This window comes from Gekko japonicus, unplaced genomic scaffold, assembly GCF_001447785.1.
Source record: "Gekko japonicus isolate JY-2015 unplaced genomic scaffold, Gekko_japonicus_V1.1 scaffold97, whole genome shotgun sequence".
Taxonomy (NCBI): Eukaryota; Metazoa; Chordata; class Lepidosauria; order Squamata; family Gekkonidae; genus Gekko; species Gekko japonicus.
Window position 1 is genome coordinate 1,674,351 of NW_015170278.1, and position 24,803 is coordinate 1,699,153.

A 24,803-nucleotide genomic window follows, 5' to 3' on the forward strand; every position below is an offset into this window, starting at 1 on the left:
AACATTTTTCAAACCTAAACTTGCACTAGTGTTTGAAGGGTATAAAATGCATTATAAGTTTAATATATCAAATTGAGTTTTGCATATATGTATGAAAATTAATATATAAATGCTGTATATTTGATTCAAAGCTGCATATATGTGTGCCGGACTGATCTTGGTGGTGAGGGATTTTTGTCTCAATAAAAGCGGAATGTGCACCATTACATCACTAAAAAACATTCCACCATATATATTAATATAGGTTGATATGGCAAGGTGTAAAACTGATATACAAAAAATGGTGCCACGGTGGGCATTTCTGATTGGAGGACCTGATTTATGCCAGAGACAGCTCAAGCAGCAGTTAGATTTGGACAGGTGAATATGGTTGGTTAAAGGAAAAAGAGCTGAGGAGGAAGGAACAGACAGGACAGACGTTCTGATAGGGTTGCCAGGTCCTCCCTGGCCACCAGCAGAGCTGTGGGGAGGGGGAAGGTTGCCAGCTCCAACTCGTGGAGATTTGGGGGTGGAGCCTGGGGAGGGGGGGACTTCAGTGGGGTACAATGCCATAGCGTCCACCTTCCAAAGCATCCATTTTCTCCAGGGGAACGAATCTCTGTAGCCTGGAGATGAGCTGTAATTCTGGGGGATCCCCAGGTCCCACCTGGAGGCTGGCATCCCTACATTCTGATTACTTCAGAAGGTATCTGGTGATTTCTAGAGCTACCACCATTGCTCCTAGATTTTCCCCAGAAATGTCATCATTGTGCTCATGATGCTAGTGAGTATTTGTATCCCACTTTTCCTCAGGAGCTCAAAGCAGCATACATCTTTTCTCCCCACCTCCATTTTATCCTCACAGCTATGCTGTTAGGTAGGTTAGGTTGACAGAAAGTGACTGGCCCACGGTCATCGAGAAAGCTTCATGGGTGAGAAGGAACTTGAATCTACCTCTCTCTAGTCTGACACTAACTGTCTCACATTGGCCAGAACTGAAATGTCAAAAAAATTATCTGCGCACTCCCAAGTTGTACCTCTTTAATGAAATTCAAACTCTGTGTATATGTGTGTGTGTGTGTGTGTGTGTGTGTGTAAAAATGAATTCAGGATGTGGCATACACACAGGAACATATCATGGGATATTAGCAAAATTATACTAGATCATCATGCAATTTTCAGCAGCAAATTGCATGAAAAACTGTCAGTCTGAATGTGTCTTGAGTATATTAATGGCAAGTCTCCAGTGACATGAGAGTCAACAGCTGATATCTGCTCTTGTGCCATGAATATGTCAGTTTTCTCAGTGGTTGCACATGGAACCCTGTACAGACATCACCTTTTACCCTTTCCTTCTGATGGAGCATCAGTGAGCACAGCTGCTGCAAAACGCTTTTTTCCCTTCTTTATGTAGCAGCCCACTTCAAAGTGCCACTCGGACTTGCAGAGAGCTAACTATTGTAGAACCAAAGCAATCAAGATGTGTCTATTCCTCAAATACAAATGGGGGGGGGGCGTAAAACACACTTAATATTAAAAATGTTTACAAACAGTTCCTGCAGAACCAATTATTACAAAGCAAGGTAACCAACAGACAAGACATGCAGTCTTACCACACTAGCAATCCTGATAATAAACTCTGCCCATGGAACAGCCAAGTGTCCTAATAGCCTCTATCATCCCCAGGAAGGGGAAATACATGACACCTCAACAGGTGTGTTCACCCTGTTATAAAACAATCAGTTAAATTATCAGGCATTGCCTTTTGTTACATTTGTTCATTAATAATGCAAAAGAGCCAGTCTGGTGTAGTGGTTAAGAGCACAGACTCTAATCTGGGAGAACCAGCTTTGATTCCCCACTCCTCCACATGTAGCTGCTGTTGTGACCTTGAGCCACAAGTTCTCTTGGGGCTGTTCTCTCAAGAGCAGTTTCTGTCAGAGCTCTCTCAGCCCCACCTACCTCACAGGGTGTCTGTTGTGGGGAGGGGAAGGGAAAGGTGTTTGTAAGCCACTCTGAGACTTCAGGTGAATGGTGGGGTATAAATCCAATATCTTCTTTTTCTTCTTCTGTCTGATGTCCCAATATTGCTAACAAAACAGTCCAAAACTTTCCAACATGGAATCCCAAATTCAGCAGGCACCAAAATAATTTGACTACATCACATGGAGTTCATCATGCTTCAAAAGCCATGGCCTGTTTCCACACAGATTTTTTCCTCCGTCTTGCCTTCCTTATGAAAGGTCTGTTTTGGGAAGCATCTCCTTTGTTTGTCCTGCTTCCAGTGGCCCAAACTACACACTGCAATTTGTAACATGTAGGGTCGGGATTTCCCTGACCTTACTTTGACATTCAGATGTCAAGAGTGGGAGAACTTGTTTTTCAAGCACCCAGGGCCCTTATTTGCATTGGAACTGCAGCACAGGGGGAGAAGAAGCTTCAGCCCTCACCACCACCACCATTTACCCAACCTGAAGTATCCCAGGGGAAGTTTTTACCCAATACCATTAGCACACAATGGAGCAAAGAACATGGTGCCATTTGAGGTCAGGAAAATGGCACAGGGAAAAGGCTGAAGCCCAATCTCCCACTGCACTGTGGTCCTGATCTGAATCATGGCCCCAGGCACTTGAAAAACAAGTGTCCTCACTCCTGGCATCTGACTGTGGGCATCAAAGTCAATTTGCGGGAGCCTTAGTCCTAACACATTAAAAATTGAAACATGTAGTTTGGGCCTGTGTTTCCCCCTGCTATGCTGCTATCTTCCCCAAACTAAGTTTGGTGCTACCTTTTTGGGAAAATCCCAGTCAAAGCATCATTGGGCACTGTGTAGGAAGGTCTGCATTTTTACAGGTCCCATTGTTTTTCCTTGCCTCAGCCTCCTATGGCCACCATTTTACCCCACCCCATCCACAAAAGACTTTTTTTTTTTACAAAACTGGGTAGCTAGATTGCTATCTTATATTGTGATAGTCAAATGTAGACTAATCTGGGACACATCCAAGTTGACAGAAAAATCTGAAGACCTAAAAATATTACAGGGGGGGGTTAAATCCCCCCCCAATAAAGAGCATTGTCTGCACATGTGCAGACAACAGACTTTCCTGTCCCCTGGAAAGGCAGTGGCAGAATCCAGGAGCCTCTCTGAGCCTGGCTGTGGTGGGAGTCCAAGAACTGCTCCAGACCCAGCCATGTTGGGGAGGCGGTGTCTGGGAGCCGCTCTGGGCCCAGTGGTGGCTGCAGAAACCTGGAGCTTTACCAAGCTTAGTGATGGGGGGAAGGGATTGTAAGGATCCACCCGTGGGCTCACTGGGCAAAGGGGGGGGGTAGGATTCCCCTCTGCGAGTCTTGCAGGCCCCCTCAATTGTAGCATTAAAATAACAGTCTCTTGCCACAGTCTACTAGTTCCCAGCATTGATTTTTTAAAATGCCTTTCTCCTTATTGCTCTGCAGAGACTTGTTTTTAAAAATTAAAGTTGGGAACTTGGGGGAGCTAAGAGATAGATCATTAGAATGCTACAACATTACAGTGACCTAGCAATTCCCATTTAAAAAAAACCTGTCAGGTAGAGGAGGGGGTATGGTAGCCATGGGATGCTGAGATAAGGAAAGTGCATGAAAAGCTGTTGTGCTCAATTTGCAGCAGCATCAATACAACAATACCTATACAATACCTATACAGAGAATCTGTGTGAAGCATCTCATGCTGCTAACCAAGCATAACTTGCCAGACTCAGTGGTTGATTTGTGTTGAGGGTGGTTAATCAAGGACTTACTTGGGGAGTGATAGGATTTTCTCCTTGCTAAAACATGTCCACTCCAGAATAGGCGTTTACCCTAAGCAACAATATATTATACATATTAAATATGCTTATGTTGAATACACCTGACTCTAGCAGTGGATTGCTCTGCAGTGCTATACTCCAGCACTGCTGGGTACAAAAAGTGGGATAGAAGATCTGGTGGCTGGTCAAGATGCATCGTTTGGCCTGAAGTCCACCAACTAGCCACAGGTTTGGGAAAGACAATCTTGTGAGCAATTTGGAATTATTTGCTGAGTGGTGGTGGATAGATGTTGTAGAGAAATCCCTGGGATGGTAGGCGTGCTTTGGAGCAAAAGATAGATAGTTCTGGAATTTGAGGGCATTTAAGAACAGTCCTTGCAATGTGAAAATGGAAAGGAAATTAATCTAAAGCAGCTGTTCTCCACACATAACCACAGTAGCTGCCTGGTTATCTGTGATGAATGATGAGACCTAGAGTTTGATATTCTATAGCCACAGAAATCTTGCTATAGAAGTAAAGCAACTGCCAAACGCTGCAAAAATGTCTGAACTCACATAAGTGCAGAAACTGAAAACAAAAGCCATTAGACTGCAGAGATGGAAAATTAAGATGTGTTTGCTCCCAAGCAGATGACGCCCTGCATGCTGCTTTTAGCCTGTCTAGCGCTGCTTCTTCAGTATAGCAGATGTGTGGCACTGGACAATTTACTAGGACACAAAAGAACAGTGTTCTGCTTCTCAGATATGCCTCCCAGCAAGAAGGAAATCACTTCAAAGGCCTCAACATAATTGTGGAAGTTTACCAATTGGAATGATGTTTGCCAGCTGGGGGAGAGATGGACTTACAGGTTCTTCAAACTGAAGGGCCAGACTCTCCCCAGTTAAGTTTGGGTAATAATGTTATCACCAATGGTGAAGTCTCAGGTTCAGTAACTTGTCTGGCGAGAATCCACCTCCAAGTTGAACAAGTTTGCCATTCCTACACTAAATTATCAATACGGTAAATCACAGCACCTGTACCATTCAAAAAGGCTGCTTTGTCCAATAATACCTGAAAAGTACTGGGTTCGCCGCATGGAGGACTCAGACGACGACATGCTTCAGCATGTGTTTATTGTACTTAACACAGACAAAGACTAACTACCGGCCCGACAAGGCCAACTATATACATATCCACCCAGCACCCCCCATTCCCATTGGAGGGTTTGAATGTCCCGCCAAAGTGGCTATTGGTTGGGGCTGGGGGATCTAGGATCCAAAGTTTCCATTGTTCTCGGATCCAAGCTCTTGCCTGTGCCGCGGACCCCTCGTGGTGGCCCACGTACACAACAATACCCATCTTTGCTTATGAGCGATCTATTCTTTAATCAATCTGAGCTTTCGGCTTTGTTTTCCCTTCTTCCCTTCTGGAAATCAAAAGAGGTCCGTTTTCACGTTCCACATATGTTGCTTGTCCCTGGAGAGGAGCTGTGGCTCAGTGGTGGAGCCTCTGCTTGGCATGCAGAAGGTCCCAGGCTCAATCCCTGGCATCTCCTGTTAACGGATCTGGCAGTAGGTTGATGTGACCCTGTGGAGCCGCTGTCAGTGTAAACAGACAATACTGACTCTGATGGATCAAAGGCCTGATCCAGTATAAGGCAGCTTTCTGTGTTCATGCGTGTACCAAATCCATGTTTGGCCTAGCACTGCCCTCTGGGCAACCTCTGCAATGCTACCTCACGTCTAACCTTACTGCTAATAATCTGTGACTTTCTGTTCAGGCATATCAGAAGCATTTGTGGAATGCAAACCCACACAGGGATGCCAGCCAGTGTGCTTCCCCTCCTCCACCAGGGATCCCAGTCACTTGCTTCTCGGAAGGACGTGGAACAAAGGTGTGGGCCATGTTTTGTTATTTTGTTAATAACCTGACCGAGCTAAACTGGTACTGAGTCCCTCCTGAAAATCCAAAAGAAAAACAGGCTGAAAATTCTAGTTAACCCAGTGTTGAGGCGAGAAGCCAACAGCTGTGTAAATGCAGACACGGACACCCCCTCCTTTCTGATCTCTCTCAGCTGTCCCAGGCGGCAACTGTCCTATCAAAGAGTCTCAGGGGGCTTATTTAGACTCCCTCTTCTTTATTCTTGCCTGGGAGATTGAATGTCAGGAAAACCTGGGGCTTTGTTTGGGAGAACAGCATGTTTTGGCAGGCAATACAACAGAAGAGATTAGACCGTTGTCTGAGTCCCACTTTCTGCACCCTGGAAGAAACCCCGTGAATCTGAAGATCCTTGGTCCTTGATATTACTATAGTAGTTGTTACGGACCCCGGTACAAGTTTGGTCCTAGAAGCATGGGCCTTGCTTTGCTTTTTCAACACACAATGACAAATAAGAAAAGTCTAAAATGGTGCAAACTAATATTGATGAAAATATCTTGATGCGCTTGGAGTCTCGGTGCTTTCCCAGGAAATAACTTACAAAAAATCCCATATATTTTTAAATAACAACCACCCCCCAAGGAGCTTTCCTCTGGCCTAAGCAGCCTGCCTCCAACTTAAGTGACTCTTCCTCCAGTGGAAGAGCCACTTAAGCTGGAGGAAGTTTCCTTAGGTTGGTAGAAAGCGTCAATCTTTGCTTAGTGGAGTGGTAGGATAGGGGTACGATCCATCACACAGAATTAAAAATCATTTTAAAAATTGCCACAGAATATATATGACAGTATCTAATATACATATGCCCTGACCCGGATGGCCCAGGCTAGCCCAATCTTGTCAGATCTTGGAAGTACAGCGGGGTTGGCCCCAGTTTGTACTTGGATGGAAGACCACCAAGGAAGCCCAGGGTATCTATACACAGGCAGGCAATGGCAAACCACCTCTGAGCATTTCTTGCCTTGAAAACCCTACGGGTCACCATACGGTCGCCTTACTAGTATTAAAACAAGTGTTTATAAAATATTTAAAAAGGTAATTTCTGTCTCCTAGTTTAGTTTACATTTTTAAGTCATCAGTCCAACTTTTCTCACAGAGCTATAAAGTTGCTTACCCTTCAGCTTTTCACAGACTTAAAAAGGATGTCTGTTGTATTCTTAGAATGTCTCAGTTTTACCCCTCATTAGGGTTGCCAAGTCCATCTTCCACCCCCAGCGGGGGACTTTGGGGGCGTTCCTGGAGGGGGTGGGGCATTCCCAACGTGATGACGTCAAGTTGGGGACGTCTGCCTCCCCACCCACCCACCCGTGCACCCGGATCTCCAGAAACGGCAGTTCCCTGCACTTAAAGTAGCCGGCAGCCAGCGTTTCCCCTTTAAGCGCAGCTGCGTTTCCCTTTTAAGAACAAAGCTGGCTTTTTGAAAACCCCCCCCAAAATGGGGGACCCCTGGCAAACCGGGGGGTTTGGCAACCCTACCCCTCATATACACACACACAAACAATTACAAACTGCTGAAGGTTCTTGTCTGTCTGTGTTCTGTCCTGAATTAATTTACTCTGCAGTAGCCAATCCTATATAATATTAGCATATTTTAAGACTTCAAAACAAGTTGAACCAGCTACAGCATACAGAACAGGTGGATGAGCACTAAATTGTGCTTAAGTGTTCTTAAGTGTGCATTTATATACAACTGCACTATGGTCATCCCCACTCAGAGATTTCATTTCCCTTAGGAGGATATTCAGAGGAGTAGGCTTGAAGGATGCCACATTGGGATACGGGGGACTGCTTTACAATGGCTTTCCTCCTTTCTCCTACGGTCGGGGACAGAGGGTGGCGCTAGGGGAGAGAATGTCCCCGTGATATCTGCTGGAATGCGGGGTACCACAGGGGGTGATCCTCTCTCCGATGTTATTTAACATCTATATGTGCTCCCTTGCCCAACTGATCCAGGGATTTGGGCTGGGCTGTCATCAATATGCCAATGACACCAGGCGTTGGCGGCTGTGGCTGGTTGGTTGTAGCAGAGCTGGCTGAAGTTGAATCCAACAAAGACAGAGGTCCTGTACCTGGGATAGGGAATTAGGCTCCCGGTCTTTGGTGGGGCGCTGTTGCTGCCAGCTCTGGAGGTAAGGAGTCTTGGGGTGATGCTGGATTCCTCACTTACTATGGAGGCCCAGGTCACTTTGGTTGCCAGATCGGCCTTTTATCACCTTTGGCTAATCAGGCAACTAGTTCCCAACCTTGCCTCCCCAGGACTTAGCTACAGTGATCCATGCAATGGTCACTTCCCGGCTAGACTACTGTAACTTGCTCTACGCAGGGCTACCCTTGAGCCTGATCTGGAAATTGCAGCTAGTGCAGAATGTGGCAGCATTCTCGTTGATGGCAGCACCTGTGTGGGTACACATTCAACTGGTGTTGCACCAACTGCAATGCTCGTTGATGGCAACACCTGTGTGGGTGCACATTCAACTGGTGTTGCACCTACTGCACTGGCTGCCGATCGAATACTAGATCCCATTCAAGGTTATGGTTCTGAGCTTCAAAGCCCTATGTGGCCTGGGACCATCATACCCGCCAGACTGCCTCTCCCTCTGTAAGCCTCGGAGAGCTTTGCGCTCTTCTGATCATCATCTCCTGGTGGTCCCTGGCCTGAGGGAATCCGCTTAGCCTCAACCAGGGCGAAGGCTTTTTCAGCCCTCACCCCAGCCAGGTGGAACATGCTCCCACCTGAGATCAGGGCCCTGCAGGACCTAGCACAGTTCCGCAGGGCCTGTAGAATGGAGCTGTTCCACCAGGCCTTTCGTTGAGGCGGTGGGCGTTCAATCTATTCTGCCCACCCTGTCCTGTCCACAGTGCTGTTTGTGACTTTTTTTCCAGTGCCCTACTGTTTTTGGACACCATCTGGACACTGGAGTTTTCTAGGGTAATTATGTCATAATGCGTGGGTTTGGTTGATCTGCTATTGCTAATTATTGTTTTACTGTTTTTATTGTCTGCTGAATTTATGTTGTGAGCCGCCCTGAGCCCATTTTGGGGGGTAGCGCAGGGTATACATTTAATAAATAAATAAATAAGATAAGATAAGATAACTCTGGGGCACCGTGGACTAAATATACCAACATTTTAAAAAGGCAAAATCTGTCCCCAAAGCAAGATCAGGACAAAATAGGGACAGTGATTTATCAGGGATACATATCATAAAAAAGGGATTGTTGGAGAATGTGTTCATTGCCTTGAGGTTCTTGGAACTGTGCCATCCTAAGCAGAGTTACACCCTTCTCAGTCCATTGAAGTCAGTAGGCTTAAAAGGGTGTAGCTCTGTTTAGGACTGCATTGAAAGTTATTAAACAATTAAATATTTATTAACTTATTTCTGTCATGTTAAATGTTGTGAAGATAATGCTAGAAATTATTGTTCCAGAATAAAATTTGTTAATCTGAAGCTTAACCTTTGGCTCTAGCGAGGGTTGCCAGGTCCACCCTGGCCACTGGCAGAGGATGGGGTAGGGTTGCCACGTCCAGTGTCAGGCAAGGCGGGGTATAAATATAAACAATAAATAAATAAACAGATAAACAAATACATCCAGACTGGCAAACTCCTGGAGACTTGGGGAGCCTGGGGAGGACAGGGACTTCACTGGGGTACCAATGCCATAGAGTCCATCCTCCCAAGCATCCATTTTCTCCAGAGGAACTGATCTCTGCAGTTGGAGATGAGATGTAATTCCGGGGGATCCCCAGGTGCCACCCAGTGGCTGGCATCCCTAGCTGTAGCTGGCCTGATAGTTCTCAGAATAACTTCACTCTTTTGATCAAAGTACAGGCAATTTGTAAAATATCAAGTCTGCTAAAGCCAAGAATTAAGCTTTCAGACTGAGACAAGTTTTACTTTGACGTGTAGAAAAATTCATACCGTTTGAGTCCAGTGGCACCTTTAAGACCAACAAAGTTTTAGTCAAGGTTTCATGTGCATACAAAATCCCTACTGTTTGTTATACTATTCAGTTATGCGGTTCAATCTGCCCAACAGACTGCTGCGAGGAACTTGTAAATCCCATCTGCCTTCTCCCTGTTTCCTGCCTGGGACTAACTCTGTACGTTAAATTACCTGATCACATCTGAAGTGATGACTGAAATATTTTTGATTGGATCAAAACCACATGATTTATGTGGTCACTATCTATATCTTAGGCAAATCTCTGCTATATATCTTTGAGTGTGGATATTCCATGAAAAATAAGATGTTACAAGATACATGCTGGGAGATGTTGTAGGAAACAGATACTTGCACTCTGTTTCTGACAGAAACAAAGTCTATCTGCAAATGTATAACTTTTTAGGAACTGTTCTAATTTCTAAGAGTTTTGATTTTTTACTTCCAACAGGTACTAGCTCTGACTCACTCATAATTTTTACTGACACTTAGTTTTTATTTGAATTTATGTTCTTTCCCATTTTTGTGTTTTAAGAATATTAATTTTGCCTTTGAAACAAAGTTAGAGTCCAATGGCACCTTTAAAACCAACAAAGTTTTATTCAAGGTGTGAGCTTTTGTGTGCATGCACACTTTGTCAGACGATGAAATGGAATTACATATCATAAGTATATATAGGAATGGTTTGTTAAATTAGCATGCAAAATAGTGAGGACACATTTGTGCAGCATCCTGCTTGGACCTCTTGTTATCTGAGTAAGTATTTCAAAGGAGAATGAACAGAGTGGTTGGAAAGACTCTGTATTAATAGAGTGCATATGTTTTAATGTAATCTAGTTCTGTTTGTGCTAACCAGGGTTCTTTATATTTCTGGATGTAAAATCTGTGGTATTGTGATAGCAGCTGTTATAGTTAAGCATCAGTGTGAAAGTTGACTAGTTTGCAGTTATTCTGGAATAACGATTTGCAGTTTTTTATGATATTCTACATATCCCCTACTGTTGACTCAACTAAATCAGCCTCTAGTTTTTTGACAGACAGTGAATCATAATGGCTAAAGAACAAAGTTTGAGTCCAGTCAAACCTTTAAGATCAACAAAGGCCCCGGTCATATGGGCCAGATAACGCGGGGGGGGGGGAGGCGTGGCTGTTTGCCCCAGTGCAAAATAAAGTGCGGTAGCCCGATCACAGGACCCCCAAGTCTTCGCGCTTAGTCTGTTAGCTGGCAATCACATGGCGATGCTGGAGCGTGGCAAAGAAGTGGCGCGGCAAGCGTTTTGTGTTTGTGCGCATGCGCAGTTCTGCAGAGAAGCACTGCTTTAAGTTACGTGTTTTTGCGCATGCACTTACGAAAAACATCCGGTTTGCAATGGGACGTGGACGGGCGCCGGATGCCACAGGATACTAGCCTCCCGCGATCGGACGCCTGCCCCTGCCCTGCATTTTCTGGATACTAGTGCACTTTCCAAGGTAGTTTTTTACTGAGCATCTTTGGCGGGATGCCACGGGTTGGCCACGGGTGCGCTACGCTTCCCAGATGTTGCGGTGTGATCACACCCCAAAAATCCGCCTGACATTCGTGCCTTTAGCTCGGCAACTCCTCCATGTGAACGGGGCCAAAGATTAATTCTAGGTATAAGCATGCACACAAAAGCTTATACCCAGAATTAAACTTTGTTGGTCTTATTTCTTATTTATTTATTCATTCATTCAGCATCTATAACACCCTCTCCACAAAGTGGGCTGAGAGTGGTGTACAACAATTCTTAAAGGTGCCATTGGACTCAAACTTTGTTCTATTGCTTCATATCAACATGGCTACCCACCTGAATCTATCATGGCTAAAGTTCATGACATTTGGTATGAAAGCTCCATGGTCAAAAAGGTAGCAGTTATTGTTAACAGCACATCAGTAAACCACCTTGAGTCCCAGTGAGAAAGGTGGACTATTAGTTAATTAAACTGTTCTATGTAATCATTACTAACCTAGTTGCTTAGGTTTATGAAAAGGGGCTCTGTGCTACTCTCTAAAGGCACTATGAACAATGCTTTCCCTTACAGCATATCTATGGAAGGGAAGGTGGTTGTTGGATGTACCCAATGAGCCATGTGCTCTGTAAGCTGATTTGCTGCCTGTCTGCATACCAGTGGCAGGTCAGAGCATGAAGATGCTGAAAATTTAGGTGTTTTTACGGCCCCATGTAGGGATCTCCTGTCCCTTATCATACCTTTTATAAAAAGCTTCTCTAGATCATCACACTGGGTGTTAAAGCCTCAAACTAGAATTAAGATTCATAGCCTTTTAGAAAAAAACCATGAAGCTACTATAAAGTTTAAATGTGTACAGATAATCAAGCTCTTTATCAATAATTTCACAACTTTAAAACAAAATTACACATCCTTGAAACATGAAATCAATACAAATATCAAATCATAAAAATTATCAAACGCCTAATAAAAAGACAGTCCATTCAAATCAAGCTTTAGCTGCTTCTATGAATTTCAATTTGAAATTTATTTTTACTCTTAACAGTTTCCCAGAACTTGATAAATGTGTTCCATACTGCTAATTCTTCCATAGGGATTAGTTTTCTATATTTATATTGAATATAAAAAATAAGTTGTTTTCCATCTTTTAATGACCTATAAGCTAACTGGCAGCAGTGATGTCAGTTTCCAAAACAGCAATAAGTAATTTAGCTGCCAAAATAATTTCATTATACCCTTTGTATCCTAGCCAAAGATGATCTTAAATAAATAAATGCTGCTAGCATTAGCATTCTTACGGCACCTATCACTTAAAGAGGTTTCCACACCACCAAGTATTTGCAATTATTATTATCCAACAAGGGGTTTACAAATCAGGACTGACATATTGGCAGGAGAACAAGAGCAAGAATGCCAGAAATTGTGGAGGAAAGGGAGCATATCATAGATATTAAGGACTTTTTTTGTAGGACTGTCTCCTTCCACATGTCCTTTTGTGCCAACTAAGGCTGACAGGCAGCCATCTGTTGGCTATCCCACCGCTTAGAGTGGCCCGTCTGGCATTAGCCAGAGTCCAGGGCCTTTTCCATCATGGCTCCAGCCCTGTGGAATGGGCTCCCTAAAGAGGAGATGAAGGCCCCCTCTTTAGAGGTGCTGCAAGGCCTGCCAATTTGCCAGGGCTTTTGAGTGGTTTGAATGGCAGCCATCTTTAAAGGGGGTGGGGATTTGGGGTTTGCTATTTTATTTTTTATTTTACCTGTGTTCTTAACTATTATTTTAAGCCACCTTGAACCATAAGTAAAAGCAGGATATAAATGTTTTCATAAGTAAATAAATAGTTAACTCTGGCTGAAATGTTTCCAAGCAGAGTTTTCATTAACGTTAATACAAGAATTTCTTACAAAATAAATAATAAAAATGCTTTGCTTGTTTCATATTTCATAATGTCTGGGAACAGCAAAACAGCTATTATCTGTATCAGTTTACCACACACAGACATGCCTCAACCATGGCCTCTCACATGGTCCACTCTAACGTACTTTGAGGAGAAAATTCCTCCCTTCATTTCTGTAGAGCAGGTGATCAATATAACTCTGTGCATGTGATTGAGACACAACCTTATTAAGTATTTAATCCCATTTATACCCTGATCCTTTGTTAGTGACCACAGCAACTAGGCTGAGATCTGGCTTAGTTTGGAAGTTTCTGTAGTGAAGTCAGTAGTGTAACAGCAGTGAGAGTCAATTTGGAATCTGGCCTGTTGTGCCTAGAATGGGGGGGGGGGTTGCACTGCCAGAGTATCCTGTGATGAAAAATACAGGATTCTCAGTGTGTCACAGAAGGATGACTTTTTTATTTCTATCATATAGCTGAAGAGCTCAGTTTTTCAGGAGAAATGTGGCTCTGTGGTTACAGAATGAGGAAAATGAGGAATTGTGCTGGTTCCCCCTGGTATCTCTCTAAAGCTGTTGGTTAGATTTTAAAAATCAGAAATAAAAGAACATGAGAAAAATGTGGTGGGAAGGCCACTGAGGTGAGAGAGAGAAGGTCTTAAATAAGCAGTCCTTTTAAAAATAAGAAATATCCTTCAAAAGAAGTGAAACATGCCAGTCTGAAGTCCTATATCTTAAGAAATTAAAGAATGTATGAACATCAAAAATACCAAACTTTGAACTAAGCCACATGACACTATCCAAAGTACCAATACCACAATCCTAAATGTATTTACTAGGAAATAAAGCTCACAGACTTCAACAGGATTTACCTCTGAGACAACCTGCTTAGAGATGTGCTGCGCAAATGAAAAGTGATTAGATTTAGCTTCTATTTTGATAATGATCTATATATTCTTGCAGTGAGGAGAAGTTTCCTACTACCTGAAACTGGGGCAAAGTAGGCTCAGCTAGATGAAAAGTCCCTGCTGTAGCTGTTGCTGAGTTCTGAGAGAGCAGAGAAGAGGGAGAGCAAAGATACTGCACATAGTATGAGCAACTGGCAGCTTGAAAAGAGAACAGATGGCATGAGTGACGAGATCTGCCAATGGAAGGGATCATCAGCCCACGCCTCTTATTAGAGACTGATCCATTGGCAGCCCTTTGGCTCCCAGGGCTCAATGTAGCTCTCCATCAAAGCACTCAGCTTACTGTCAGAGGCTAGGCAAGCATAAGGAGAAAGCCATATTTTATACAGCTGAAGAGACAAACAGGTCACACTGGGCATCCCTCAAAGCTCTATAGAGCCTGCTTAAGTACTAGTCCTGAAGCCTCAAGGACAGGGTCTCATTTCCCCGTCACAAGAACACTGAATTCTTCTAGTTAATTTATTGCTAACACACACATTGTAATGTTAGTGCATACACAAACTTATGCCTATTTCGTACATCCACAAGGAAGCCAATCCACAGCTCCCACTATTATCAGCATTTTGGTGTATAAACCCAGAAACTGATAGTGCATGTATTTATTTATTTAAATTTCTGCATCCCACTTTCCCCTCCAGTGGGGACCCAAAACAACATCATTCTCTCCTTCCTCAATTGTATCCTTCTAACAATTACCCTGTGAGGTAGGTCAGGCTGAGAGAAAGTCATTCCAAGGTCACCAAGAGAGAGAGTTTCCATGGCAGAGTGGGGATTTAAACCTGGGTCTCCTGGGTTCTAGTCCACATTCTGACTACTGCACGATGCTGGCCACTACTACATGTTCACTCTCAGTCCTGTATACATGCAATGTTATATGTGTGCACAACTTTCTGATATGGTTAAAGGGGAAAGGGTGGGGTGAGAATTCTCAGACTCTAATGAAGAACTCCTTGTTTTATAAGAAATGCATAGGTGCACTCCCGTTAATTCATTTTCCACAAAATTAGGGAACTAAAATTAAGGGCTCAATGAAATGGTTGCTCTTTATATCAAGAAGGAAAGGAGTTGACATCAAGGTTTTGAAGTGGCTTTTATTTTTAGCTTCATTCTGAAATGTCCTCAGTAACCTCCCAGAAAGACTTTGTATCTTTGCAGAAGATTCACTTAACTACTGGCCCGAAAGCAGAAATTTAAACAAATCCTGAACACCCTAGGGCAAGAAATTTAGCTGCCCAAACATAAACATTTGCAGAATGTCCCCAAATGAAGGATCTTCTGTGGGTAACAGCTGTTCACAAAGCAGCAACATAATGGTAAGGCAGCTATAGCACCTGAGGCCACTGGTATTAAATGTTTCACAGGAAGTCTCTGTAAACCTCTATGACACTGAAGCATGGAGGGAATGCTGGATGGAGATTCCTGGTCACTGCTGGGTCCATTCCCCCTTCATATGTTCAGCAGCTTATCGACTATTGAAGAGTTTGTTCCTTTGCTGACCGGGTGCCCGGCTGTGAATGACTATAATAGGATTGAATTTTCTCCTGTAATAACGGTTTGAAGGCTTTTATACACTGTGAGTGCTGTGTGAAGGATTTTTCCTCCTACATATACCACTTCAAAGTCTTCTGTACATTATGAGTACTTTATGAAGTAGTATGAACTTCTTGAAGAAGAGCTATCGAAACGAAGATCTAAATCCGGCGTCTTTATCCTGTCTATGTACCATTTATGGACTTGCACTATTCATGGACCTGTACATTGTATGATGTAAATTTATTTTACTGATATATGTGGTCCTCTGTTATTCTTATATAAACTACCTCTCTTTTGCATGACTTTTGAGCAATTGTGGTCTGCATTATTTATACAGTGTTTGCTTGCTTTCAGAAGTTAATAATCCCTTGAAGGGCAGACCATTGCAACCTCAGCCCGAAGGGCCACAGGGATTGGGATGTTCGGAGGGTTGGGACACTTGCAAGGAAATTCCGGGACTCTTCCCTTTATTGTCATGTACATTTAAAAAAATTTTTTTAGCCTTTTTTAATTTACAAAGGTTTTAAAAATACAGGCAGTATTCTGCTCAAATAAATGCTCAATATACATTAAACCTACTCTCATCTTATAGTATTCTAGCCAATGAGTGCAAAAGAATTCAGAGCACTGACAACAAGCAAAGGAGGCAATCATGTCCTGATTAATTCCTTTCTATTGCATATGCTGACCATGGGAGAAGGGGGAAGGGTTTCTGATCTTCATTGGCAACTGCAGCAGTTGCTTTCTCTAAAACAGTTTCATAATTGTCCATGGCAGTCAGTGATTTTTCCAATCTGTAGACAAATTAGGTTGACACATGGAGCTGGAGCTCACAGATCCTTTCCACTAATGGTGATGCCTTCCTCTGGAACAAGGAGCCTCATCCTGACTCAAGCGTCTCTTCAGCAGAACGGTCTCTGTCATCATGGGATGGCTCCTTATGCTGGAGGAAAGCACCATCACCGGGAGTAGAACAAATCCACAGTATTCAGCCCATGATTCTAGCTTTTCTGACTTGGGGGGGTGCTTCACATTTATGTTCCTGGCTTAAGAACAGACTGGCGGGCTCTTGATATTTACATTCTGTTACCAAAATGAAAAAAAACACTAAATTCTATAATAAGTAAATTATTGTAAATATATTTGTATTTAGATTTTGATTTATGCTGTTGAATGGATTGTTTGCCTATTGCCCAGTTCACAGTTTCTGATAACAGATCTGCTGTGAGTTTTACCTATGCACTTCGGACCAACACTCCACTGCCATCCCCCCCTTCCTTCTGTCACAAGACTGTGGCCTAATACTCTGGGAAGGAAACGAGAAAGTTCAATTTATGGTATCATGGGAAGGGGAAATACTTGTCATTGTAATTTTTTTCAAACCAAATTGCCACACTTTACCTACCCCTCTCTGCCCCCCCCTTCAGTTCCTTGCAACCACTGGGGAATCCCACCTATGGGGAAATTACCTAGCCAGAAAAAAAAAGCAACAGTTCAAACTTGGCTGATGTTCTTCTCTGTCCTAATTCCCATAGAAAGCCCTTTTTGTTTATTCATTTATTTAACATATGTGTCTGCCATCTCTCAATACATTTCCAAATAGAGAAAAATGTTTAAAAGCAGTACAGTAATAAAAGCAATATCCCTGAAAAATGTATTTCCCTAGTCTGTCCTGCATACTTTAGACCTTAGCTCCTGTCTTCTACGATGGATTATGATACATGGAAAATTAATGAAATTGTAACACTTAAGGATAAGAGTTAAGTTTATATTATGTCTCTGTGAAGTGTCTTTGCAGCTGTATTTTGAATTTTTAAAAAAAGAACAAGAGTTAAGGAAACAAAATAGGAATGTTTCTTTAAAATGTTTGTTGGGGTTGTCTTTTTAAGGGCAAAAGAGAATCTACTTTGTGAAGAAATGAGGAATTTGCAAAGAAAATCTGGTCTTCATTTAAGTAATTTATTGCTAGGGAAAAAACAGGATGATATATTATGTATTTTCCTGTGTGTAAGCATGAAGGGCTTTTTGTTAGGCATTTTTCCCATAGATTTTTAAAAGATTCATTTTATGAAAAACTGTTTAATTTTTGCCTTAGTGTATTCCTAGCTTGTTTTGTTCATTAGTTTTTAAAAAAGAATATCTTCAGTTATATATTTTTTTTAAATCTCAGTTCTTCTTGAGAGGTTAGAACTCATGAGACTCATAGAAAAAGTTCCATAAAACATACCAATAAAGTCAGAAAATGACATTATTTGGAGCTGTCAACAGTAGCAATGTACTCTAGAAATATCAGTCAACATATTCACCTTTATCTAAACATATTCAAGCAGTGGCACTATGCAAAAAAGCTTTTAAAACAACTTTGGAGAGTTACCTCTAAGCACGGTAACTGCTTCTGGAGTCAATATTAAGTCCTGTCCTGAAATAGATGAATCCAATACTGTCCAGATTCTTTCCGACAAAAAAAAAAGCCAGTAAAATAGCTTTCTCTTCAAAAGCTATCCCCAAGGCAAGAGTTTTGCTAATGTTATAAGCATAGGTAATGCTTTCTTGTGCCTAAAGCCAAAAGTAAAACTGACATCCAGTCCGTCTCTGATGTGCAACTCCTTTTTAGTGACACAGAGATGGATGTTAGAAGAAGGAAAATGAAATTAGTTACCTCGAATCTGATACCTGAAGCAAATATTTCACTTTCTTTTAAACAGAGGGTCCAGGATGATTCCTCCATCTTCACCTCAGCATTCTGCAAGTTTATTATTTCACTCCATTCCCGAGAAAACTCCACCCAGTTTCATGACATCAGTGTCACCAGCATTTGGCTAGTCCTCTGTGAATAACATCCTTATATCTTAAGTGCCTTACAAACGTTTAACTGATTCTGAGAATCTTCTCCTCTACAGAACAGATGAAGAAACTGGGGCATAAAGTTGGAATTGCTGGTAGTCTAGTATTGCACTGACAGGACCAAGAGTAGTTTCCAGCCTTCAGCTATTCATTTGCTACTACTAAACAATGGATGGTTTATAATCATTCCAACGAGAGCGCTCCTGAATCCAATCAAATATGAATCCAATGGCTGATTTTAAACCAGTAAATGGGACTTCACAGGAAAGTGGCAGTTTTAAAATCTGGAAATAGCCATTAGAAGTGTACCCCCAATAAACTCTTATTGACCCTCCTCCCTGGCTGTTTGCATTTATTTGCCAGTACATCTGTATATTTATGTCTGTAAGTATATGTATTGTTAAACATGTATATGTACATTTTAAATGTTGTTTTAATGTTTTAAATATTTTAATGCCTTGATGTTCATTGCTTTGGGGACCCTATTTAGGTGGGAAGGCGGCATATAAATGTTTTAAATGAATAAATCTGCACTCAAAGATCCAAGCTCTGTTCATGGCTAACTCTGGAGCATTTAGTGACTTTACCTTGACTTCAAATAATACATGAATGCAAATGCTATCGTTGAGGTGTAAATTTCACTTCTGGCATCATAGTTTTGTACAAATATTCTAAGACCCCCTTCTTTCGTTTCTTACAAACAAAGCCGGAGTGTACAAAGAATAACATAGTTTTAATAAGCTACCAGTGGAAGAAGCTTGTGTGGGTAGTATACTTATTAATCCACCCCAACTCACCCCCAGCTTTCGCATGAGAAGGCTCTCTTACTGGGGAACAAGAACAATTCCTGGTGTGTTCCCTGAATGCTAAGGAGGAGTAGAAGCCCTTAGAAAGCTGACCTCATAGCTGCTCTGAATATTGATATTTAGTTCCCAAAATGCTTGGACAGGACAGGGTAAAGGGTGTGTGGCTTTAAAAGGACAAAGAACAAAAAGGAATTTGGACAATTCAGCCTAGGCTGAAAAAGCACCATAGCAGAGGATGATGAATCTGTTGGAACAGTGCTGTTACTGTACAGAATGCCCTGCAGACTTCCCCCAGAGACGCCATTATGGAAGAGCCTGCTGGTCACAAGGAAGATACTGTCTTTAAAATGTTCTCCTTCATTAGGAGGGTTGATGAAGGATACTCACTCTGTTCCTAAGAGAAAGGAATACTCATTGAACTTCTTCTTTGAGTTGTTCATCATTTCCCTTCAAAATAGTCTGCATTTGCACGCATCTGCTGGAAAATTCTACTTTTAAGCTAAGCATGCGTCTTTTAGGAAGATTATTTTGGCTGAAAATAAGGTCTCCCTTTGGAACCTCTCAGCATAGCAGTGGAGTTGGAAGCACTGTTGTGTGCTTTCACTGTTGCCTCAGAAGTATCTACTTCAACCTGAAGGAAAACTGATAAGACTGTAATGAATCTGTACTTCTTGAAGGCCTGAGAATAATATTTGATCTCCACCACTCTTTAGGAACCTTTAGCTGAATGAGGACAGTAACAAAAGCCCATCTAACCAAAACTCTGATTCAGGATGTTGGTTTCTCTTGCTTTTTGTCTGGAAGGATCATAAAAAGGTAAAGGTTTCCCTTGCTCGAAAGCTAGTCGAATCCGACTCTAGGGGGCGGTGCTCATCTCTGATTCCAAGCCGAAGAGCCAGCGCTGTCTGAAGACGTTTCTGTGGTCATGTGGCCAGCATGACTAAACGCCGAGGTGCACAGAACACTGTTACCTTCCCACCAAAGCGGTTCCTATTTATCTACTTGCAATTTCTTGCTTTCTAACTGCTAGGTTGGCAGGAGCTGGGGCCAGAGACGGGAGGATCATACCTGTATCTTAAACATGTTCACTTTACTTATCTGCAAATAAAATGCCTAGAATTATAGCCTAAGATAATGGGGGTCTCTGAGACCTTCTATAATACCCACACACATCCCCCCCACACACACGTACATCATCTATGGGCAGCCGTACAGACATTAAAACTTACACCCCACAGAATATTATGAAGTTACCATTTTAGTCACATGACACTATGAACCTTCCACAAGATAAAAGGAAGAGTTCTGTGTATCTAGAGAATGAAGATTTTGTATTCAGTCTTGGAAAATGTTCCAAGAAGCTCAGGGTGGCATCCATAGTTTTCACCTCTTCCACTTTACCATCACAACAACCCTGTAAGGTAAGTTAGGTGGCTAGTGACTAGTCCAAGGTCATCCAGAAAGCTTCATGGCCCAGTGGTGGTTAGAACTCTGGTCTCCCCAGTACTCTTTGTCCATTGCACCTCACTGACTCTGGAATAACGAGACTCTTAAATGGTGGCATTTCTACTATATTGTAAGGCTGGCTGAGGTAATGCTCATCCCCCTTGACCACCCCATGCCATAGACATCATTATTTTTGTATGTTGTATGTGATGCTCGGACGCTGTCAGTTAAGTGGCCAGAAACGACTGGGAGGGGGAATGGCATTCAGTAGCGGTTGGGAACAAAAGGATGCATGTGTGTTGAAAAGAACGAATGCAATCTGCTGCCAAAGAGAAGCAGGTGCTGGAAACCAAGGCTATGTCACAAATGGAATGAACTGGGCAGATTCATCACCCAACCTGTCCCCAAGGACCTTACCACAATAGCAGTCTGAGCTCAGAAGTAGGCCATGCCAGTTTGGAGTCGGGCTAGGAAGATGAATGGAGCACAATAGAAATAGGGAGCATGCACAGACTGAGTTATGGAGAACAAGAGTCGGAAAAGCAGGTCATCCAGTGAAGACTGCCATCTTAGTGGCGCCATGACATAAAATATACAGGAAGCCAAACTTGGAGTGTGTAGAAGACCACAGGGTGCTGCAGGTTTAGAAAAGCCGCTCTGAGTTTACAAGGGGATCCAGAAGAAACAAAAGGAAGGGGGCAGGTGGTGAACGTCAGAAAGGAGCTGGGAATAGAGCGACATGGAAGGGGAGGAGGGCCTGGGGCTGCCCAGCTAAGGCTGACAGGTTTAGCAGAGCCGCAGTTAAAAAGGAGGCACTGGTTGCCTGAACTGTGGCTGACTGCAGGATGAATAAGCAGGACTCTTGTGGCACCTTCAAGCCTAACAACATTTTAATTCAGCACAAACTTTCGTGGTCTGAACCAGTGCTCCCTCTAAGCTGTGGAGTCTTGTGAGCAAAAATTCTGCTTTGTGAGCTCCTGGCATTAAAGTTGTGAGCGATCAATTTGGCTACTGCCTAAATTAGTTTGCTCTGGAGCCATCCTTCCTGAGCTAAGGCAAAAATGTGTGAGCCGGAGGCTAAAAAACTGTGAGCTAGCTCACATTAACTCAGCTTAGAGAGAACACTGAACTCTGAAGCCAGAATTAGTGGCAATGAAACCGTGTTAGTCTTAACTTGGGCGCCTGCCTGCCTGCCTGCCTTCCTTCCTGGGATTCCCTCGGTCGCCTAGTGCCACGCCGAGGGGGATTTGAGCGCGGGTCTCTCCGCAGTCTCTTCCCGAGAAACGCCAGAAGTCCTGAGAGGCCGGGATCGGACCGCGGGTCTCCAGGCCGCCGCACCTGCAATCTCGGTGCTCCTCCGGAGACACCGAGTGCCCGAAAGTGGGGTGGGGGATGGGGCTTGGGAAACGCGGGCCTGGCGAGTGGAAGGGCGAAGCGACGGAGGAGGAGGGAGGGGAGAGCATCCCCAGCCTCTTCCAAGTTCCCTCCGCCTGGTCCAGGCTCAGCCGCAGCATCCCTCGCCTCGCCGGCCGCTCCTGAAGGAGCCTTCCGACCCCCCCCTCTCCCCCCCCCTTCCTCAGACCCTTCAGCGCCGGCCAAAGTTCGGGACGGGACCCCAGGCGCAACGCGCACTTTTCGCTCTTACCTGCGGGCGACGTCCAGCGGGCTCTTTTGTGCCTCCTAGTCCCACATTGTCACCCGGAGAGGCGTTTGTGACAACTGGGAGTGACATCAGCCCGGAACAATGAAATCAAATGCTTGACAGGCGAGGGAGGCGCAGGCCAAAGCCTCGGGACTATGTTGCCCCCCTCAGCAAGCCCGCCCAGCCTCCCTCGGTCCCTCCTTTGCCGCGCGCGGGCTCCCTCCAGGATCCAATTACAGCGGATAAAGGAGACACCAGAGGAACAATGCACACTGGGTAAGACCATCTGCCAAGGACAGGGACGTTCCATCCCCCACCCTCCCTCCCCCTTGCAGTGCGGATCCCTCTCCCCGTTTTGCATTTTGCATTCTTGTCCTGCAAACCGATCGGCAGATAGGGCCGGCCTGCAGTCCACCACCAAGGGCGCGGGGTGGGGAGCTGGGGGGGGGGGGGGGGGAGGAAAAGGGGGGGCATTTAACTCTTTCTCCTCTGGCATTTTTTCTCTTTAACCCCATTCCCGATCCCATGGCTGCCTCTTTTGATTTATTTATCCCCAAATCCAGATGGCTTTGAATAGCTTGTGGCCTAAGAAGAAACTTGCATTACTTGTTTGTATAACCAGGGGAGCCCTCAGGTAGGTGGGTTTACTTCTCAGGTCACCCTCACCCTGTGCTTGATGAGAATTATGAATTCCACTCAGTTTTTCCAACAAGAAGGAGTGCGTTTGGGTTTATCTCAAGGTGAAGAGCCCTTGATTATCCAGGGACTATTTCCCATCCTTTTAACTTCTCCTGGCCTTACCATGTGATCATGTGGGGTTTTGAGGTTAAGACAAAATAAACAGCAATTATACTGTCAGGTATCATATATCGCTTTCAGAGATCCTGGCGATGCCAATGAACCTGTCTAAATTTGTGCCTTTAATCCACGGTACAATATGCAAGCATGGTAGCTTATTCACCTTATGCCCCTGTAGTCTTTTCTGTCACAGAAGGGGATCTGTCCCTATCACTACTGACTATGCCCTCTACATGACTATCTTTCTGTTGTCAAAAAGAGCAAAAAGCTACTTAGAAAAACCTTAGCTGTGAGATTGGTTTAGTTCTACAGCATTCAATTAAAAGTGCAGGTGGTATGAGAATGCATATGTGAGGAATAGTCTGTGAATGCTCCATCTTTGCATTTTTTTCTGGAGCTCTAGAATTGCCCACATACAATTAAAAATGATTGAAGAATACATAAAAAAGAAAACACAGAAAGTGGCCATGTGTTCCTAGGATGGCCATGAAAACAAACTGCTAAAGCCAAGGAATAGCAGTGATCTTGCTGGAGTTTCCAAGGCAGCAGATGATGGGCTGCAAGGAGGAGAGCAGCTTCAGTGATAAGCCAAAGCCCATTAAATAGTGTGGACAGACACTGCCTGTAGCTTCAGAATGAGATCCAGTTGTTTGCTGTGCCACATGCTCTCTGCATCATTTCAGTAAACCTTTTCTTGTACAGAAATTGGGTGGAAAGTGCAATCAAGTTGCAGCCAACTTATGGTAACCCTGTAGGGGTTTCAAGTCAAGAGAGGTGACTTTCCATTGCCTGCCTCTGCGTGGCAACCCTGGACTTCCTTGGTGGTCTCCCATCCAAGTACAAACCAGGGCCACTGCTGCATAGCTTCGGAGATCTGATGAGATTGGACTAACTTGGGCCATTCAGGTCGTGGCACACAGACATTTACTATGCCATTAAAATGAATGAATTTTCCCTCCTAAAGGTTCAGAGTGTTTCCTCTTTTATCTTACCTGTTGCATCAGTGAAGATAAGCCCAAGTAACATGCTATTAATCACAGACCAATAATTATATGGATGTTCTCCATTGTCTCCACTGTATCTGCTAAGTGACAATAACAGCTCTTTTCTCATTTTCAGGATTATTTGAGGCTCTCTCGTGCTTTACAGCAACAGAGTCCCTGTTACCAGGAGCAGATAGGCCACTGAACTTACTGGGGAAATTCCTGGTGTGCTGTTGCTCTGGAAGGTTGCAAGCACACTGAGCCAATTGGCCCCTGTGGTGCCAGCAGTGCCACAGCAGCTGCTCAACGTGGACCTGGGCCGTGGCGCCCATTGTCATTGTTGCTCAAGTCTGAGCATCCTTTGGGCAGCTACTGGGCTCAGATTCATCCATCCCAGTCTGCCCCTGTTTGGGGCACCTGGCCATGATAGGCAGCAGCCCCCACTGCCATCAGGCTACCCGCCAGGTGTTGGAGTGGCTAGCGAGGACTCAAGGGTAGTGGTATCATGGGGGGGGGCCCATCAAGGGCAGGTGTTGCTGGCCATGGCCCCTCACTGTGTTGGGGATGCTTCTCTTGACTGGGACCTTCAGCAGGGATTGGCCATGGTCCCTGCTGCCCTTCGGCTGGGTGCTGGTGATCATGAAGGACTAACAAAAGACCAGAAACCCGTGAATGTAAGAATAAGAATATATAAAGATAACTTGTAGATTTTTATCAAGTGCATGAAGAATATTACACAAAATATCTCTGGTGTCAGTTCAATATTGAAAACACCTCCCAAGTCCCA

The 24,803-nt window shown here is 43.8% G+C and overlaps 1 protein-coding gene across 1 annotated transcript in view; it reads right to left on the reverse strand.

Moving 5' to 3' along the window:
• Positions 1-22,443, reverse strand: part of PCBP4 (poly(rC) binding protein 4) — a 59,162-nt gene extending 36,719 nt beyond the window's left edge. Inside the window, exon 1 of the mRNA XM_015417725.1 lies at positions 22,239-22,443. The gene's annotated coding sequence lies outside the window, so the exon portion shown is untranslated. The remainder of the gene's footprint in view (positions 1-22,238) is intronic.
• Positions 22,444-24,803: the final 2,360 nt, after the last annotated feature.